Source organism: Balaenoptera borealis (assembly GCF_965194805.1).
Source record: "Balaenoptera borealis genome assembly, chromosome: 4".
NCBI classification, from domain to species: Eukaryota; Metazoa; Chordata; class Mammalia; order Artiodactyla; family Balaenopteridae; genus Balaenoptera; species Balaenoptera borealis.
In genome coordinates this window covers 110,916,110-110,935,749 of record NC_138861.1, presented here as the reverse complement: position 1 = coordinate 110,935,749, position 19,640 = coordinate 110,916,110, and the positions used below count along the sequence as shown (strand labels likewise).

The 19,640-nt window shown below is 37.0% G+C and overlaps 1 long non-coding RNA gene across 1 annotated transcript in view; it reads left to right on the top strand.

Moving 5' to 3' along the window:
- LOC309627529 overlaps window positions 1–10,644 on the top strand; it is a 377,892-nt gene extending 367,248 nt beyond the window's left edge. Inside the window, exon 3 of the long non-coding RNA XR_014243793.1 lies at window positions 10,344–10,644. This is a non-coding gene — a long non-coding RNA (uncharacterized lncRNA). The remainder of the gene's footprint in view (window positions 1–10,343) is intronic.
- Window positions 10,645–19,640: the final 8,996 nt, after the last annotated feature.

The window sequence follows — 19,640 nt, the reverse complement described above, 5'->3', positions numbered from 1 at the left end:
GTCATTTCAGCCATTTGAAAGTGATTGCTTCTTCCATTTTAAAAGATGAAATGCTGTAAGAACTTACATGTACTTTAAATATCATTTGAATTAAGATATAGTTAATTTCTAAAAATGGCTCTCTAAGGGGATTTGCTGGTGGGATTTCAGGGTTTTAATTTTAACTTAAAAATTCAGCTGGGAAAGAGGTTTTTTTCCCGTTTCTGTGAGATTCTTTCCTCCATCACTGCAACCATCTTGCTCTCAGAAACGACTTCTGCACTATGCTGCAACTGCGTTAACTTGTAAATCTGGTTAATCAATATGTGGTGCAGGTGCAATGATCAGGAGCGTGCACAGTGTTCTGAGAGCACAGAGAAGGGCAATCAAGGGGAAGCAGGGCTGGAAGATGAGACTTGGAGGAAATACAGGAGTTAGCAGACAGATGGGAGATAGTTGGGGTTTGGTTTAGGAGAGAGCATTCTAGGAGTAGGGGTAAAATAATTCATAAAACTAGGGGTAAGGAAGAGCAAGGACCCTTAGAACTGAAATGACTTGGAGTATCTGAAATTTAGGTTTTGGAATGGGAGCAGTGACAGAGGAAGCTGGAGAGAATATAGGTGGTACCTCCTTGGCCAACATCCTTAGGAAGTTTAGACTTGGTTCTAACAGCCAGAGGAAGGCATTAATGAGGAAATCACTATGAAGATAAACTAAGAGAAACCAAAAATATATATAGAAAATCCTCATCGTTCTAGATGCTGAGTGAGGGGTGTGTTTGAAGAAAGAGGTATCGGTCCAATCTGTGAAGTAAGTGAGGGTCTAAAAATTTCCCAATAATTTTAGCAACAAGGGGGATATTGCAAACATGCAAAAGATAGTTTTAACAAAGTATCAATACTAAAATCCTTTATTAAAACAAAGCTTAGCTCTGAAGGGGACAAAGGAGGTTAAGTCAATAGCTGGAGAAAATGAGAACTTGAAGAAAGGTTTATATGAGGGAACCTTTAGTAGATTTAGCTAGGAAGGGAAAGAGAAAGTAGAGAGGGGACATTGAAAGATAGAGAAAACTGATCCTAAAAATAATGACATGAGTTCCTAGGAGGTGCGATATGAAAACATGGAATGGGCATTGCACAGATTCCATTTCCTCCTTTGTGAAAGGAAGAGAGTGACAAAGGTATTTGCTTTGTATATGTACTAGCAAGGAGTCTTGTCTGGCATCTCTGTGTTTCTCTAGGAATATAAGAAGTGATGTCCCTCTTTTGAGAATGATGGAAGATATGTTGGAGCTGAAAATAAAGGATGATGATGAGGACAGTTAGAGGGTCCCACAGAAGGACTGAAGGTCCCGTGAATTAACATGTATTACCTATTTCATCTCATGCAAACCCACCCTTGCTCATTTATCTTCTGCTCCACTGATCTTAAGTCCTCTATTGTGGAAGTTCCTTCTCATGGTAAATCTTTGGCCAGGACTTTCCCTCTGCCTATTATAATTTAAAGACAACTCTATCTAAATTAGAAACCTGCCTGTATTCATAGTGTACTTTTTAGTTCCTTCACATTTCTAACAATTTGTAACTATTCATTTATCATTTTATTTATGACTTTCATAAAAAAATAAACCATTTTATTATTTTATTTTATTTTTTTACCATTTTAACTCCAATGTCTAGCCAGAGGCTGGCATGATGTAAGTGATCCAGTATTTGCTAATCATTGAATAAAGTAGATTCATGGCTGTACTAGCCAAAAAATGCTAACTTTAAAAGATGTGATTATACAAAAACTAAAAGTGGAGGAATTCAGAACCTAATTTTAGACTTAGAAATGTAAAAGTAAACAGAGTAAAGTTAATCAAAGTAAATAAAAATGGAAAATGAAATGTACAAACTTATGTCAATCAAAAAAATAAATTCAAGAGCTGATTCTTAGTAAAATTTAATGAATCAGGTACAGTTTGACTGATTGGATACACAAAACTAAAACAAGAGACTTTTGGAAAATGAGAAATAAGAAAGGGGTATAACAACAGATAGTGTGGAGATCTGAATATCATTGGCAAATAAAATGTATAACCCTTTGCTGTTAAATTTGACAATCCCAATGAAAAAGATCCTTTTTTTTTCTCAGAACATATAAATTGCTCAAATTGTCTCAATAACAGGTAGAAAAGCTGAATAGGCAAATAATTATGAAAGGAGCTATAAGTGTTTTCAAAGATTTTCTTCTTCAAAATGCTCCAGGGGATTTCCAAGCAAAGCAAAGAAGTGAATACAGTTGATTTGGTCTTCACCTTTTTTTTTTTCCCAATTGCTCCTTGAAATGAATAATGGAATATAAAAATCGTCAGAAACATGCACCAGTACTGTACACCTGTAAAGAACTCTCTCCATAGTCTTAAAACTTAAATTGTTAAAATTATAGTGAAGAGGGAACACAAATGAATAAAGGTCCTGCCCCCAAACACCCAATTGTACAAAAGTCAGTGTGTGGGCAACAAGAGGAATAGATCCTTGTAAAGATTTACTATTACTTAGAAATGACCAAGAGAGAGGGCTGAGGATATGGAAAATGGTGGGGAGCATATTTTGATGTTCTTAATTGAGAAGTCTTACTGCTGGAGCCATACTGATAATGAGTCTGCAGTGGGACCTTCTTCACCAGGTCTAATTGGCATGGGCAGCCTCATTCCTACCTGGCCTCCAGCAAAGACATCTTCTTTGCTGGCTCCTAATGAGGCCACTCACATGAGGCAAATTGTAAAAGCACACTGATTCCTGGCTGCTCTATCAAGCAGACAAAGACAATACTTGAATAAAGAGCTGAAGGTCTGTGTTCCAACATGCCCTGCCTCCTCAATCCAAATCCATTTCCAGACTTTACAACCAGTTCAATGAAATATTTGAAAAGGACATTAAATTTGATCATGGTTTTCCTTATATTATTCTACACGATTTAAATATAAAAGCCTTATTTGTGAGAACTCTTTTAGTTATTAGTATTGGAAACCCAATGAGAAGTATCTTAATACAAAAAAAAATGATGTAATTAGCATACAATTGAAAAAAGCATAGGCAGATTTAGTTTTAGTACCAAATCTACGGTGGGGCATGGTCGTGATGGGAGCTCAGATAATGTTAATAGCACCAAGACTCACTAAATTGTCTTTCATTGCTGTGCAACTGTATTCTCTTTGTGGGTTACCTTTTATCTTCTGCAGATAGATTTTTCCATTTGTCTGGGGAAAATGACTCCAAGAAGCCCCAGTTTATGTCTTTCTTCAATGTTATAATGGTTCCTAGCATCCACCTGCAATGGGTTACAGATCCATACCTGTACAAATTCCTGTGGGTAAGAGGTTGGAGCACTCTTATTTTTGGTCAGTTTTATTCAAGTGCCCATCCTCAGGCCAGAGGCAAGAGAATACGGATGATTTCATGCTTCCCTCACAACAGAGAATGAGATCTCTCCCAGAAAGGAGACATTGAGCTATTAGAAGTAAGAGGGTTGTGTGTGGGTAGAGAAAATGAGCAACCCTATTATCAATATGCTATCACTGTTGGCATAACTGTACTATTTTCAAAAGAAAGCATAGCTGTGTGAAGGTAAGATAGTAGAGACAAAACATGTACACATATATTTAACATACAACTATAACAACAATGACATTCCCCCAAATATATTCTGAAAAAAACAATAACTAAGAACAGCTACTATAGAAAACTTCTAATTCAGCAAGACAAGTATCATACTGTTTTTGGAAGTCACTTCCAATTTAGATTTTTTTGTTGTAAGCTGGCACACACACACCCGCCATCAGTAAATTCTACACAGAGAGTAGGACCACATGTTGAGCTAAGCCAGTCACCATCTTCTGGAGCAAAACTCCAGGGACTGGGGAGGTTGTAGCTCAGTGGTCACCTGAACAAGCAACAGACTCAGTTTCTTTGTACCGAGATTAGAAGAAATTAGAGGGTACTGTGTGGATGAAGAAGTTCAATATTCTCATCACATAAGCATGCTCATAATCCAGGTGCCATCTTGGAGAAGAAAAGAAAACATGGTTAGAAACTTGAAAGATTAGTCATTTTACCTAAATGTCCAGTAATGATAAATCACACTATATTTATTGTATTGGACTAACATTCAGTGATTTTATTTCCTTTGCTACCAGCAGTTGGAGATTCATGAAAACATTCACATCTTTTACAGAATATGAAGTAACTATATTTTCTATTCTCATCGGTATTATAGCATGAGAAGTCTATGTATTTTTAACTCAACTATAAAACTCAAAAAAAATAGTTATATGGAAGGCATAGTATGAAATTAGGAAACTTTAGATGGAAAAGAAGCATTTTTGTCAAAATGATTTTAAACTCATGGAAAGTGATAATTGCTGCAGTGGATAGCAGATTGAATAGTTAATAATAGTGAAGTAATAAAAGAAAAAAAATGAGAAATTTTCTTAGATTTCTAGGAAAGGAATAAAAACAATAAAAATTAAGAAAAGATAAAAACATGGCTTTGAGCCAGAATATAGATTATGGAAAATTTAATCAAGAATAATGAAAGAGTACTCAAACATTAGAGGTGACAAAATGAATATAACAATAGACACAGAAGGTGTTTAAAGTATAAGTGGATTCAAATCTATGCTAATAAATTTGAAAATCTCAGGAAAATGCATAATTTTCAGCAAGATATTAATTATGTAAATTGACTCAAAAAAGTAGAAAAATTGAACAGATCAATGAAAAGGAGACAATTTAAGACTGTCAAAAATTACCTCAAAATATGTCTGCTTTAGGCAGTGTTTTACAGGTAAGTGCTTTCAAACATTTAAGTAACAAATTATTTATATGCTACACAAATCGTTTCCAATCATACCAAAAAAAAAAAAAAAAGCAAAAGCTTGCAAGTACATTTTTGCTACTAGCTCAATCATTTTAGCCAAAGACAGCGTAAAAAAGGAACTTCAGGGGCTTTGCTGGTGGCGCAGTGGTTGAGAATCCGCCTGCCAGTGCAGGGAACAGGGGTTCGATCCCTGGTCGGGGAAGATCCCACATGCCACGGAGCAACTAAGCCCGTGTGCCACAACTACTGAGCCTGTGCTTTAGAGCCCGTGAGCCACAACTACTGAGCCCACATGCTGCAACTACTGAAGCCCACGCGCCTAGAGCCCGTGCTCTGCAGCAAGAGAAGCCACCGCAGTGAGAAGCCCGCACACTGCAATGAAGAGTAGCCCCCTCTTGCCACAATTAGAGAAAGCCCGGCGCAGCAACGAAGACCCAACACAGCCAAAATAAATAAATAAAATAAAAAACATAAAAAATAAAAAAAATAGAAACTTCACCCTAGCCTTATTTACAACTTTAAAATGGAGAAAGGTTAAAAAAAATTCTAGCAAAATACAATTGGTAGTACATTTTAAAAATAAAATTCCATAGCCTAGCTTGGTAGGACATCACAGGAAGAAAAATGTGTTTAACATTAGGGATTCATTAACTTAGTATATCATTTCCCTTGGCCAAATTATTTTTTAAAGTCTGATAATCATTTAGAAAGATTCTGAATTGGTGGTCTGTATTATTATACATCCATTCTATAATCCATAAAATTGATCTGTAATAATCCATTTTTTTTTTAAATTAAGCACTAAGAAATGTATTGTGAGCAAGATTTACATGTGCAATGAAGTAGAAGTTTGTAGAAAATATTCGAGGAGTTCAGAATTTTAAAGCTTGCATTGAAATGCATGCAATTCAAAATCACAGCTATATCATTACAAAAACTGACTTTGGCACTGCACCTTCATGTCTTTGGCTATTATGAATCATCTAGGAGACCAAATGCAGCCTTATCTCTTTCCTGGCACTGGGGTGAGATTTATTAATTGTGACTATGTTTAAATAACTAGGTATTTGCATTTTAGAATGTGTCAGCTGTGTTGAAAGCTATTTATAGCATTATGCTGATGGACTTAAGGACACAGGGGTGAGTCTCACATGAACTTTATCACCATCATCATCATCGTCGTCGTCATTATTATTATTGTGTCACAGGTTTTCTCATCATTATCCTGGGGCAAGATTTAAGGGACAGCATTTGGGCTTAATGACGTAATGATAATTTAGCGGGAGTAGAATAACATCTCAAAACAGGTCATATTACTAGGGGAAAAAATAATTATGATGTCCTCAAGTTATTTTTGGAATAAGATGTAGGGGAAAAAACACACAAAATGTGTACAATTTTTAAGCATTCTCATAGTATTTTAAATTTTACATTGGACTTTACCATGGATTATCTTCACTGAGCATCACTACAACCCAATGGCTAAGCTAGGCAGGATAGGCAATTTTAGACCTAGAGTTTAGCTGATGAAATTAAGACATGGAGAAATTAAGTGACTACCCTGAGGTAACACCCCTAGTAAGTGGCAGAAGAGAACCCAGGCCTTCTGAGCTTTTGTCTAGTTCTGAGAAACAACTCAAGGTGGGGTGTCCGTTGATAGCCACACCATTGCGTTACTCCCCAGAACTCAGGGAGTCAATACTGCACATTAACAGGAGATAGGTTGTCATTTACAATGGTGGAGAATAACCCCCTGACTTCACCTCTTGTTGTAATCACTATGACTTCTTTATAACACACAGAGTAAAAATTCAATCTCTATTTCTCTCAGTTGCACTAAATCTGACCTAAGCCCCTGCCTACCATATTGACTGTGCATATAAGTCTCCCTTCCTCTGGAATCCCCCCCTAATAGGGACTACCAATGAACCCATGAGGTACACATAGGTCAAACAAGAGCATATTGGCTTTCATCCAGAAGATAAATAATTTCTGATGTTTTGACCTGAATCGTATTCCCTCCAAATATGTTTAAGTCCTCACCTCAGGTACCTGTGTATGTGACCTTATTTGGAAAAAGGGTCTCTACTGATGTACCCAAGTTAAGAAGAGGTCATACTGGAGTAGGATGTGCTCTTAATCCACAATAACTGGTGTACTTATATAAAGTGAGGAAGAGACACACAGGGAGAACACCATGTGATGTAACAATGGAGACAGAGATTGGAGTGATGAGTTTACCAACCAAGGAACTTCAAGGATTACTAGGAACCACTGGAAGCTAAGAAAAAGGCATTGGACATGTGGACTAAGAATGCCGGCTGCCATATCAGTAAACAAAGGATGTTACATCCGTCAGCCCCTAGAGCCACCCCGATGGTGCGCCCTGAGGGGACTCAGGATGGAGACAAATGGGCTGCCCGCTGCCAAGCCCTCAGCCCCTGCAGCCAGCCCAAACCCTGCATCCTGAGGGGACTCAGGATGGGAAAGAATGGGATACTGGCCCCAGATAGCTGAGGTGCATATCAAAGGAATTATTTCAATGATCCCAGACTCTTGCATCTTCCCATACATAAAAAAGTGCTAAAATCATTAACTTGAGGTTATCTGGTTTTCTTTAATTAAGAGTCATCTTTTGACGTTCTAACTACCTGGTCTTTGTTGCAAAACTCCTGTATATCATGACTCCTCCTTTACCCCTTCGTAACAGTCCCTCCATGCTATCTGAGAGGCTGCCTCCCAGGCTTGAAGTCCTGAGAAAGTCCACTGAATAAAACATAACTCTCAACTTCTAGGTTGTGCATTATTTTTAGCCAACAGGCAGATTCTCCCTCAAGCCTTGAGTGAGAGCATGGCCCTCCTGACACTCTGATGCTCTACTTCCAGCCTCCGGAACTTGAGAAAATACTTTTCTGTTGTTTTAAATCACCCATATTGTGGAAATTTGTTAGAACAGTCCTAGGAAATTAACACACCCAATGTTGAATCATACACACCTCCCATTTTTTGATTGGGTTACTTGTAGTTTTTGCAGAATGTCACTACTGAATGTCACTTAGCTCTCTTAGGGACTCAGGTTTTCCAGCCTAGTCCTCATGGGAAACTGACTCCGTAGTCTCCATGTCTCCATGTTTAGCTTGGCCCATGGTGCCAGTGGCAGGAATTACATTTTTTAGTTCTCAGCAGTTTTAGTTCCACTTGCAAATATTTTCTTATAAGATGGGGGTAACCCAAGAGTCATCCATATTACTCTTCATCCTGGAAGTAGAATTTTCCACTACAGAATACTAGGACAGTCTTACGAGGCCTCCATGCTCATAAGGAATTTTCCCTTTATCCTTAAAAGCAATGGGCTGATTACTAAATTCTTCTTCCTTCCTGGATGATAAATATCCATAGGCCAGAGATTTGAGGGAGGAGGGAGAGGGGGCTGTTTGGTTCAAGGGGGGCTTTGTGAGTGGGGAGATACCTTTCATTCCATAGTGGTGATGTAGCTTCTAAGACTAAAGTGAAACAAATCTTAAACCAATAACCTCTTATCTTCTGTCTATACCTAATTCAAATTTATCTGATTATAAATAAGGTAAATTATAAATAAATAATTTAAATTATAATAAATAATATAAATTATAAATTCAGATTTATCTGATTCCCTTTTCATTTGAGTTTGAGTCGGATTGTGGAAGTTATTCTAACAATGATGACTTTCACTGAGGGAGGGGGGAAAACAAAAAAAAATAGAAGGGCATTGAACAAATGCACCATTGGACTCATAAATTATGAAAATTATGAGGCACCTTGTTAGTTCTCAACAAACTTTTAATGCACAAAAGGATAAAGGGATAAAGAAGTAAAGATAGAAATATTCATAGATGGTCTGGTTTTTTCCAACCCCTTGCTTTTGCTCTGTTCTGTTTTGTTTTTCTTTTCCATTTGTTTTTTGTTTTAATGTCTTCCCACCTACATTACAAGTCCAGATCCTTGGTATGCTATTCAGGACTTTTTTTAAATAACCTGGCTTACCTCTCAGCTTCAGCATCAGGCACTTCTACCTGCACTTCACACTTCAACGATCCTACACCGCATGCATTTATATGCTTCTTTCACAGAATTTCATTCTGCAGTGCATCTGCTCTTGCCTGGAAAGTTTGTCCTCATCTCACTGACTTCTATCGAACTTTCAGGACTCACCTCAGGTGACACCAACTTTTGAAAGCTTGCTTGATTCTCAGCTTCCAAACTTTGCTAAGTGTAACCAAGAAGAGGAAAAGACTGAAGATTCCAATATGGATTTTATTATGCTCTGTAGCACCTCTCAGAAGATCAAATGTTATTAATGAGAATGAACATTTTTCTTATGCTTTTTGACATTTGCATTTCTTTAAAAATGTCTATCCTTGTATTTCCCCCAATTTTTTTTCTTCAGTTTGCACAAATTTCCATCTACTCATAAAAGTTATTCATATCTTTGGATATATTTGCACCCAATCTTTCATATATTATATATATTTTCCAGGCTTATGGTTTATCATTTAACAGATTCACACAATTTTTATTGTATGAAAACATTTATTATAGTAAAATCTATGGATATTTTTCTCCACTATATATCTTTTTCTTTAAACTTTGAAATTCTTTCTTTCTTTCTTTCTTTCTTTTTGCTTTTTGCATTAGCTCTTTATTTTAAATTTATTTTGGTATACAGTTTGGAGGGCATGATGATCATGTATAAAAATTTAGAAATGTATTGTAGGCCTTGTTTTACCATCTGGGATAAAAAGCCAGGGATTGGTTGTATTTTAAAAGCTGTTTCATCATCAGAATTTGTTTTTATTCTTTCAGCACCTGAAAAAATAGCACAAGATGATGAAATGAGCAATCACAGATGCCTCAGCAGATTGTATCATTTCCATATATGGCTATTATTTCCATTAACAAGTCTATAAAGCATCTCTTCTTTAAATGGGGTCCATGGATCTTGGATGACCAGCATCAGCCTCTTTCAGAGAACTTGCTGGACATAAAGATTCATGAGTCCCACAGAATTACTGAAATAGAATCTTGGCAATTTGAGATCAAGCCTTATGTAAACTCAAAGGTTAGGATTCTCTAACCCTCACTATAAGTTATTAAGAAAGGTAATTTTTGCTTTGATTCTATTTCCAAGAGTCTAGCAATTAACCTGCCTCAAACCCTAAATTACCTGTGTCATTACCTGTGACGGGGCTTGTCACCTGTTTTCATCCTGATGTTTGGCCTTAGCAACAGGAGTAATTAGAGTAAAGATAGTATTCACCAACAAACCAGTGCTAGGGATTATCAAAAATATTTCCAGGGCTTCCCTGGTGGCGCAGTGGTTGAGAATCTGCCTGCCAATGCAGGGGACATGGGTTCGAGCCCTGGTCTGGGAAGATCCCACATGCCGCGGAGCAACTAGGCCCGTGAGCCACAACTACTGAGCCTGCACGTCTGGAGCTTGAGCTCCGCAACAAGAGAGGCAGCGACAGTGAGAGGCCCGCGCACCGCGATGAAGAGTGGCCACCGCTTGCCGCAACTAGAGAAAGCCCTCGCACAGAAACGAAGACCCAACACAGCCAAAAATAAATAATAAATAAATAATAAAATTAAAAAAAAAAAAGAAAAAAAAGTATTTCCAAAGCAACGACTATAAATCTTTGGCCAGCACCATAATTTTTATTTATTTATTTATTTATTTATTTATTTAGTCCTCTGAATGCAATACCAAATGAGAATTCCTACAGAGTTTTGAGAGATGGCAGCATCTTCTGAAGCGACTAACTCTTGTTTGAATGTGTGTTATCGGGCAATTATTTTGCACCTTAAATGAGTTATCACACTTAACTATTATTTCAATCCTTTATGGTAAGTGTTTTTTGTTTCTTCATTTGTTTGTGTTGTTGTTGTTTATCCCGCACAGCACAGCTCGCAGGATCTTAGTTCCCTGACCAGGGATCAAACCCATACTCCCTGCAGTGGAAGCACAGAGTCCTAACCACTAGACCACCAGGAAATTCCCTGAAGTGTTTTATTTTAAAGTTTTTGCAAATGAGGAAAGCAAGCGTGGGGAAGACAGAGTTCCTTGGCCAAATTCACAAACTAGAGAGTGTCAGAGCCAAAGTTCAAAGCCAAGATTTCTGGACCCAAATCCAAGGCATGCTCTCTTGAGCATGGATGCCTGAGATGTACCTTTTCCCAGATATGGGAATAATCTGCTCTGAGTCAAGCATTAGGAAATCATGCAGGAGCAAATGATTAACAGAAAGCAGGGGAAAGCAGTTAAGACCAAAGATGGGCTGTTTTGCTCTGGAGCAAGGTAGCCAGAGGCATCTTAGGTTTTCCTGGAAGGCATGAAGCCAGGAATCCTCACCTGCTTTCTTGTGACCCCCAGTGGTGCTTCTTTGTCCTCCTCAGTTAATGTTAACAAAGACACTTTGACCCTGTTCACTGTCCCACCCACAGGAATTCCAAAGTATGTCCCACATGATGATTCTCAAAATTTTTCCCCCAGACTTAGACAAAGAATACAAATCATTTTTATAATGCAATAAATAATATTTTTGTGTAATCTTCTAGTTATGCATAAGTAAATAATATTTATGTGTAATTAGTGTGCAATACAAGACCTTTCACATGTTACTTTGTTCAGTTCTCACAACAACGTGTTGAAGTCATGATTGCTCTCATCTATTTCCATATAGCAGATGAAAAAATTGAAATTGAACATGGTGGGGGTGATTCTTTCAAGGTCAATGAAGTGACACTAAGCTTGAGATTGGGTCTTCCTGCTTCAAAGCCTTTGCCCAGTGCAATTTCCCCTACATTCCCAGTCATTTCTGCTACACACCAAAAACTACAACTTACTAACCAGCTGTTAAATGATGGAAGGACTATTCTTGTCTTTCTTAAAAGGTGAAAGGCTATGGTATTCATATGAAGGTTTAAATGAGAGAAATGCAGCATAAATAGGGTTATTGAAGGGATGGATAGCAAAACGCTGTATAGACAATCCTTGCACAGACAGCTGCAACCTTCAGCTGAGGCAGAACCAGCACCATGATGTCAGAGTTGTTCGGTAGAAATAACAGTAATCAAAACCAACACACAAAATCATCAGCAAACACAAACTTATGCTTGAGTTAAAACAGGAGAACAATGTGCTTACCCACCAATCAGGGGCTGCAACTGAATTAAATGCTTTTTTTTTTAATTAATTAATTTTTTAAATTGAAGTATAGTTGATTTACAATGTTGTGTTAGTTTCAGGTGTACAGCAAAGTGATTCAGATATATATATATTCTTTGATTCAAAGAAGAGTCTGAAAATATTTTATATCCCCCTTCTTATTTTAAAGAACTATAATTTATTTCCCCAGTTTATTTATTTTTGCTACAATATCAACTTTATTCTCATTTTAGATTAATGCAATCCCAAATTAACATGACAATTTTCAATCTTTGGATACCAGATCTCTATTTTTAAAAGGGTGTGTTAGTAATTTATTTCTCACTAAATTGTATACATTTAATGTAAAGTCAATATCTTAAAATCTGTGAGCTATTAAGTTTCACATTTCTGATTTCTCTCAATACGATGTTTCTTAAAGGGCTATTTCTCTGTAAATCAGGAATTCTGTTGGATAAAAAAAGAAAATTCTGTTTAAACATTTTGAAATATATATATAAATACACTCATCTGAAAACAGGAATATACAAGTTACTACACATAAAGCCCTTAGAAGAATGCCTGTTATGTAGAAAGTGGCTATATTCACAGCTACTGTGTTTGTTGTTGTTATGATTATTACTATTATAATCCATGTTATTGTTATTGTTATTTTTAATCTCTCTATACACCCAACTCTAGCTACTAGGACACTTGTTCTTTCTTTAACTTTTTAAAATAAAAATTGTGTATATTTTAGGTGTGACATGATGTTTTGATACGCACATACATAGTAGAATGACTACTACAGTCAAATTAATGGACACATCTGGACACATCCATCACTTTACATAGTTGCCATTTGTGTATATATGTGGTGAGAACATCTGAAATCTACTCTCAGCAAATTTCTAGTATACAATATAATAATATTTATAGTCATCATGCTGTACAATATTATCTCTTAAGACTAAATTACCCAGATTTATTTTTAATTCTGTTAAGAAAATATTTCCAACCCATAAATGATTTGAATGTAGCTCTTGCTTCAGTAATAATCACTCACGCTTGCATTGGGGTTTTATAACTTACTAGGGACATTCACCAATATGATCTTTATTGACCCTCTCCATGAATGCTTGAAATATGTTTTCAGTTGAAATGCATATTTTATGCATGGAAATTGACCTAGTTAGTTCAGGTGAATCGTATAAGTTCTCCAGATAGAAGATTATAGAGCTGGATGTGAATGGGTGTTTCTTTATTAAACTTGAGTGCTTTTCTCACTGTATTAGACTACCTCTAACCTTAAACCTTAAACCTTAGCTTTAATGCACTTGAACTTTCTGCCTTTCCACATAAGGGTATTTCTTCTGGACAGAGAAAATGAACTTCAGAAAGAGGTGAGTAGCTCTTTTTTCTCTCCTACATGTTATAATATTGAATCTTTGACTTCATCTGGTATATCTCTTTCATTTCTGTTCTTATTATTAAAAACATGAAAAGGATTATTTGTGGCCTGTTTTGCTATTCATATAGGTTTATGTCACACTTTTTATTCATTTCATTTTGAGTTTTAATTCATATTTCCATCGCTTCATAGCCCATGACTTTATATTGGAAAACCCAATAAAATCAATATAATAGTAACGCAATGCTTTCAAAGATGTGCTGTTGGGAAATGAAATTAATTCATCCACTCATTCAACACACATGAGTCCCAGTTGGATGTGTGACAGTGAGGAAGAGGCAGTGGTAAATCAGGCTCTTCTCTCAAGAATCTCATTGTCTATCACGGGAGGTGAGAGGTTCATACTCCAGAGAGCTGTAGTGCAAGCTACAGGACCACCATCTAAATGCCATGAGATTTCAGTGCAAGCAATTACTCTCAGCTGAGAGAACAGTGCACTGGGGTTGGTCAAGCAAAGGGTGGAAACCACATGGATATGTGGTTATAGGGTGGTATATTCCAGAGAGAGGGAATAGGATGGGAAAACACAAGAACAGAATTGAGCATGAACAGAACACAAGAAACATGCTGTTTAACTGAAACAACAGGGCTCAAGGGAAGCAGGAGTGGAAAGTAACATTTGAAAAAAGAAAGAGTGGACCTGAATTTTAGAGGAATTGAATGCCTGCCTAAGACTTGCACATTTTATTAGCAATAGGGAATTAGTGGAGGTTTTGGAGTAGAAAGATGCAATAATAATCAAAGATTCCCGAAATAAATATCAACTTTACAAAATTGCTTACCATCAAGTAGGGTTTCAAGTGTGTAGGGTCAGGCCACTCAAGGTGGCTATTCTCTTGCTCTCTGTACACCCCCTGCCCAACCAGTGCCTGCTTCACCTCCTTCCTATGCACAAGACTGACCTTCCTACATACTTGCCCCTAGGCCCCAGCTAGTGACTGTTCTTATCAAAGGGGTGGTGAGGGGCATGCCCCTCTGCTGGTTTCCCGGTAACCAATGAGCCCACCTGAGGTCAATTCCTCCCATAACCGGCAATCTCCCCTTCCCCCCCAGGAGTGAAAACTGCTGTCCTGTCCTGTCCTGTCCTGTCCCACTGTAGGAGGCACGGTAGGGTGTCACTCCAGGGTTGGCTTCAGACGTGTAAGCTCCCCCATCCATGAAACCATTGATGTCTCTGTTGTTGACTCTGGGCTCTTTCTTCAGTCTTGAAACTGGGCAAGTACAGGCCTTGTAGGCCTGCGGGGTGCAGCCCGACAGGGTGCATGAATGAGACTCCAAATCCAAGGTTCATTCTAGAAAACACATAGATTTATTCTAATAATAAACTCTTCTATTTAAATAATGTAATAGGGAAATAAAATAATTTTCAGCTTTCTATATCAACATAGACATGAGTCAACTGCACTTGCATGAGAAAAAGGGGTTTAAACGAAAGGTCTTTTTGTACCTAAATTATAGACTGTTGGTATACTACTATAGAATATATTTCTTTGCACCATATTTATTGTCTCATTGCCTCCCTTCAGTTAGACCATGAGATACTTTAGAGCAGGAGGCACATCATATGTCTTTGTAGCCCCTCCACTCACCCAGTGTCTGGCATCTGGTACACGCTCATTAAATAGAGAACATCTGTTTCCTCAGTTCTGCTCTTTTAAAGCTGATTGCCCCCCCAACCCAAATCAGAGAGATCTCTGAGCGACCTACTCTGTTTAGAGTAAATTAAGAAAAGAGATTTAGCAATGTATATCACCTGTCAGATTTTAAAATATGTCATAAAATGATAAAATGGATAGTGTATCATTTGTGCAGAAAATACAGATGACTTCAAATGTATTGCGTGTGTTTACATGATCTTTTTTCATGTTCCTCTTGAATACTATTTTTTTCCACTTTTTGTCACTTCAGAGATTTGAACAATGCTGCATATATGTTCTATGTATTAAAAAAAGACATCTTTAAAGGAGTTTTAGGTTCACATTAAAATGAAGGGAAGCTATATAGATTTCTCATTTGCCTCCTGCCCCCGTATGTACCTACCCTCTCCCATTATCAACATAACCCACCAAGGTGGTACATTTGTTATAATTGATGAACCTACATTGATACTTCATAATTACCCACAGACCACAGTTAACAGTTCACTGTTGCTGGTGTACATTCTACTGTTTAGACAGATATATAATGACACATATCCATGATTATAGTATCACACAGAACATTGTCACTGCTCTAAAAATCCTCTGTGTGCCACCAATTCATCCCTCCCTTTCAACCTTGGCCATCACCGATCTTTTTATTGTCTCCATCATTTTCCTTTGCTTATTCAATTTCATATTACGTGAGTCATAAACTAATGGAGTTTAGAGCAGATTCTATGTATCCTTTTCTGCATTTTCTTTTATACTATTGTCATTATACCATTTCCTGTTAGGAAAAGTGAATGCTAAAGAAAAAAAATGCTCTCTGATTTTTCTTGAAAGCTTCTGTGGATTTTAATGAATAACAAATACTTGAATAGGAAAAGAATAACATTAAAACAATAGGGGGAATGTTAGTTACTTCTTTCTTACTGTGAACGAAGGTGAATCCAAGGGACAGATGGGACCATAGGCAGCATTCAGTATTCGGTCTGAAAGAAATGAGAAGGGGGGAATATATCCTTTCTATGGTTTTCAAAACTAAGAGTCAGGAAAGACAGGAAACAGATTGTCACAAATATAAATTATTCATTGAAGACATAGAGCGAAAGAAAGAGGGTTTTAGAGTCATTGTTCCAAGTCCCCCCTCCGTGGAGGAAAGGTAATTCTTGGTATTGAACAGATTCTCCCCTGAGGAGACAATTGAGTCATCAGGGGAAGATGGGGAACTAATGGAGATTCAGACTCTGAGAAGTTTATTAGAAGTGCTTTAAAACTATGCAATGTTCAATTTAGGGAAGGAGGTAGCTAGCTTGCTGCTCACTTAATTACAAAAATCATGCTATATGAACTTGGAGGTGGTGGATAAGGTAGATCTAGGCAAGCAAAGACATTGCCAAGCAAATAAAGATGTGGAATATGTAATTAAATTGTGGGAGGGTGACAGATGCTATCAGGTTTCCACTTATGACAAGGTAAACAAAAGAATAATACAATAATAAATATAAAAAATAAAGTGTTGAATTGCTTTTGTGTCCTCAGCTAACAGAGAGCCATATGAAGCAATATCTGCTTTTTATTCACTTTTTGATGTTTCTGGGTTATATAACTATTTCTTTATTCGGGTTTTTAAGGGATTGAGCAGCAGGGCAGTTAAAATTGAACACATTGTAATGTAATTGTTGAAAAATAGAAACAGTTTACAAAGTAAAAGACAATTTAACTGGTAGGAGGGGAAAATATCTTTCTAAACGCATGTTATAAGAAATGAAACTTGATGACTTTCCCTCTTCAGTGATGGAGTTTGCAGATCAAATGAGTAGGCTGGGCTGGAATGCTAAAACCAAAGCCCCATCCATGTTAGGGTCGCTTTAATTGGCTCTTTAAAGGGCTAGAGGAAAAGAAATGAAATCTGAAGCATCTTTGCTTCAGATTTTTTCCTCCCTAGAAGAGTTTGAAAGTGCATAAATGCATTCAAGACATGTTTTTGTTTTTTTTTGTTTTTTTTTTTTTTACTTAAGAGACAGCATAATACAGTGGACAAAGATCAGGATTTCGATTCAGACAAAACTTGGTCCAAATCCTGACTCCGGCACTTACTAGTAGTGTAATTAAAACAAGTTATTTCAGCCTATTTTCTAATTTTCCAAAATGGGAATACTAAGAGCCCACTTGCAAGGTTGTAAGGATTAGAGAAGACAGTCCATTTCTACCACACAGTAGAGTTTATTTAATAACTCAGAAGTTATTCAATAAACACTTATACCTAGTTGTATTATTTCTACACACTTAGTTCATCTTGTTTTTTTTTTTCTTTCCCCTCATGGAACATAACTAATTAAAAAAATAATAATGAAAGAAAGAAGCTAGTATATACATGAAAAAAGTAAGTCAAACTCAGCCATTTTCTGATTAATTTCATCATCATTTTGAATTTAATTCCTGTATGGCAACTATACACAACTAAGAGGCAAAGAATTTACCCAACAGAGAAAATAACCAGAGATCAATTGTCCCTTGACATTTGCCCTCTTATCTTTAAAAGTTCCTGATCGTCCGGCAAGTATATACCATTCTTATTCATTCTGTGAAGTTAACACTGCTACTCAATCCTTGCTAATATTTTTTATCCCCTAAAGTATATTTTAATTAAAAGAAAATGACTAAATGCAAAAATATTGGAAAAACATAGAGAACTCTAAGGGATAAAATTTTAAAGGAACTCATATTCAGAAATCACCACCATTTATATTATATATCTGTGCAGTTATGTTTTCTAGGCACATATATTTGTTACAAATGTACATTACATACATATTTTTACACAAATATAATATCATGGGGAATATTTTTCATAGGTGACTTTTTACTTATTAATGTCAATTATATTTTCCTGACTGTGTGCATATTCTTCCACATGATAGTTTTAATAGATACACAGCTTTCCAAATAAAACTGAACAGCACCCCTACCTGTGTACTCAACTGTGCCTGGATAGTTATACTTAGCCTTTGTAATTGGCCTCTCCCTCTGTGAACCCCTATAACCTCCAACGACCTAATTTTGTTACTTTGCTTTCTGTTAAGACCTTTCTATGTTTTTCCTCTTACTCGCCCTCATACTGACCCTACTACTGCTCCAGTCTGTTTTCTATACAACTCTGCTCTTGGTGTTCCCAACCCCAGGAAAAGATGTGCTAGTTTGACACAAGCCTGTCTTTCCCCTTACACCCCAGTCTCCCTAGGAAAGGGCTTGGCAGATACCAAACACTCACAATTTTTTAATTTCACCATAGATTCAACAGAGGGAAAGACACCATCTTTAGAGATATAGAGACCTACTTTGTCTTCTGTCTTCATGAATAATACCAGTTTCATCTCAGAAAACCCATGTAAACTTTTCACTCATGACTACCACCTGGAACATGGCTATTAATACCGGTGGTTCTCATCTGGGGCTAATTTTGCCCTTCGAAGGACATGTGGCAAAGTCTGGAAACATTTTTGGTTGTATAATTGTAGGGGAGGGTTACTGTTGGCATCTAGTAGATAGGGGCCAGGGATACTACTAAATATCCTACAGTTCACAGGACACCCCCATCCCCACAACAAAAATTTACCCAGGCCAAGATGTCAGCAATGCCAAGGATGAGAAATTCTAATCTATAAGCCAAACAAGTCTATCTTATTATATTGTTTTATATGCATGGTTCCTCTGCTTCATTTTCAGTGAATAATAGGAGAAATAGACACAGAGAACTAAGTACCTTCTTTAGTATAATTAACTATCTCAATAAATCCCTTGTGACATCTTACACTAATTCTAACCTATCAGACTATCTTGATGGTAAAACAATCCTTTCTTCTGAGACTGGCCTCTTGGTTGGTCAACAGGGGAATACCTTGAGGTGGATGTATTGATAATATACCTTGCATTGAGCAATGACCACCATACTTGTTATTCTATGTCTATTATCTCATTTAATTCCTAAAACAACCTTGTTTCAGTTACTATTGCTAGGCAACAAATTATACTAAAAACTTAGAGGCCTAAACACAACCATTTTATTTGATTCACAATGTTGTGGTTTTGTAATTAAGGAAGGACTGAATGTAGGGAAGGCTGTACTTTGAGGTCACTCATGTGATTGCAGTAAGTTGTTGGCTAAGGTTACAGTCATCTAAAGACTCAAATGTGCTGAACATCTAAGGTGGCTCCCTTGCATGGCTGGCATTTGATGCAGGCTATCGAGTGGAAGTACCACTGGGGTGTTTAACAGAGCACCCACATTATGCTTCTCCAGGATGTTGGCTTCAGCATACTTGGACTTCTTACACGATGGCTGGTTTCCCCAGAGCAGGTCCCCAAGAGGACCAGGCGGAAGTTTCATAGCCTTTGCTGACCCAGACTCAGAAGTCATTCAGCATTATTTCTGCTTCAGTCTGTTGGTTATAAGTCAAGCACAAAGGTTGGGTCAAATTCCAGGATAGTGTATATGGATCCT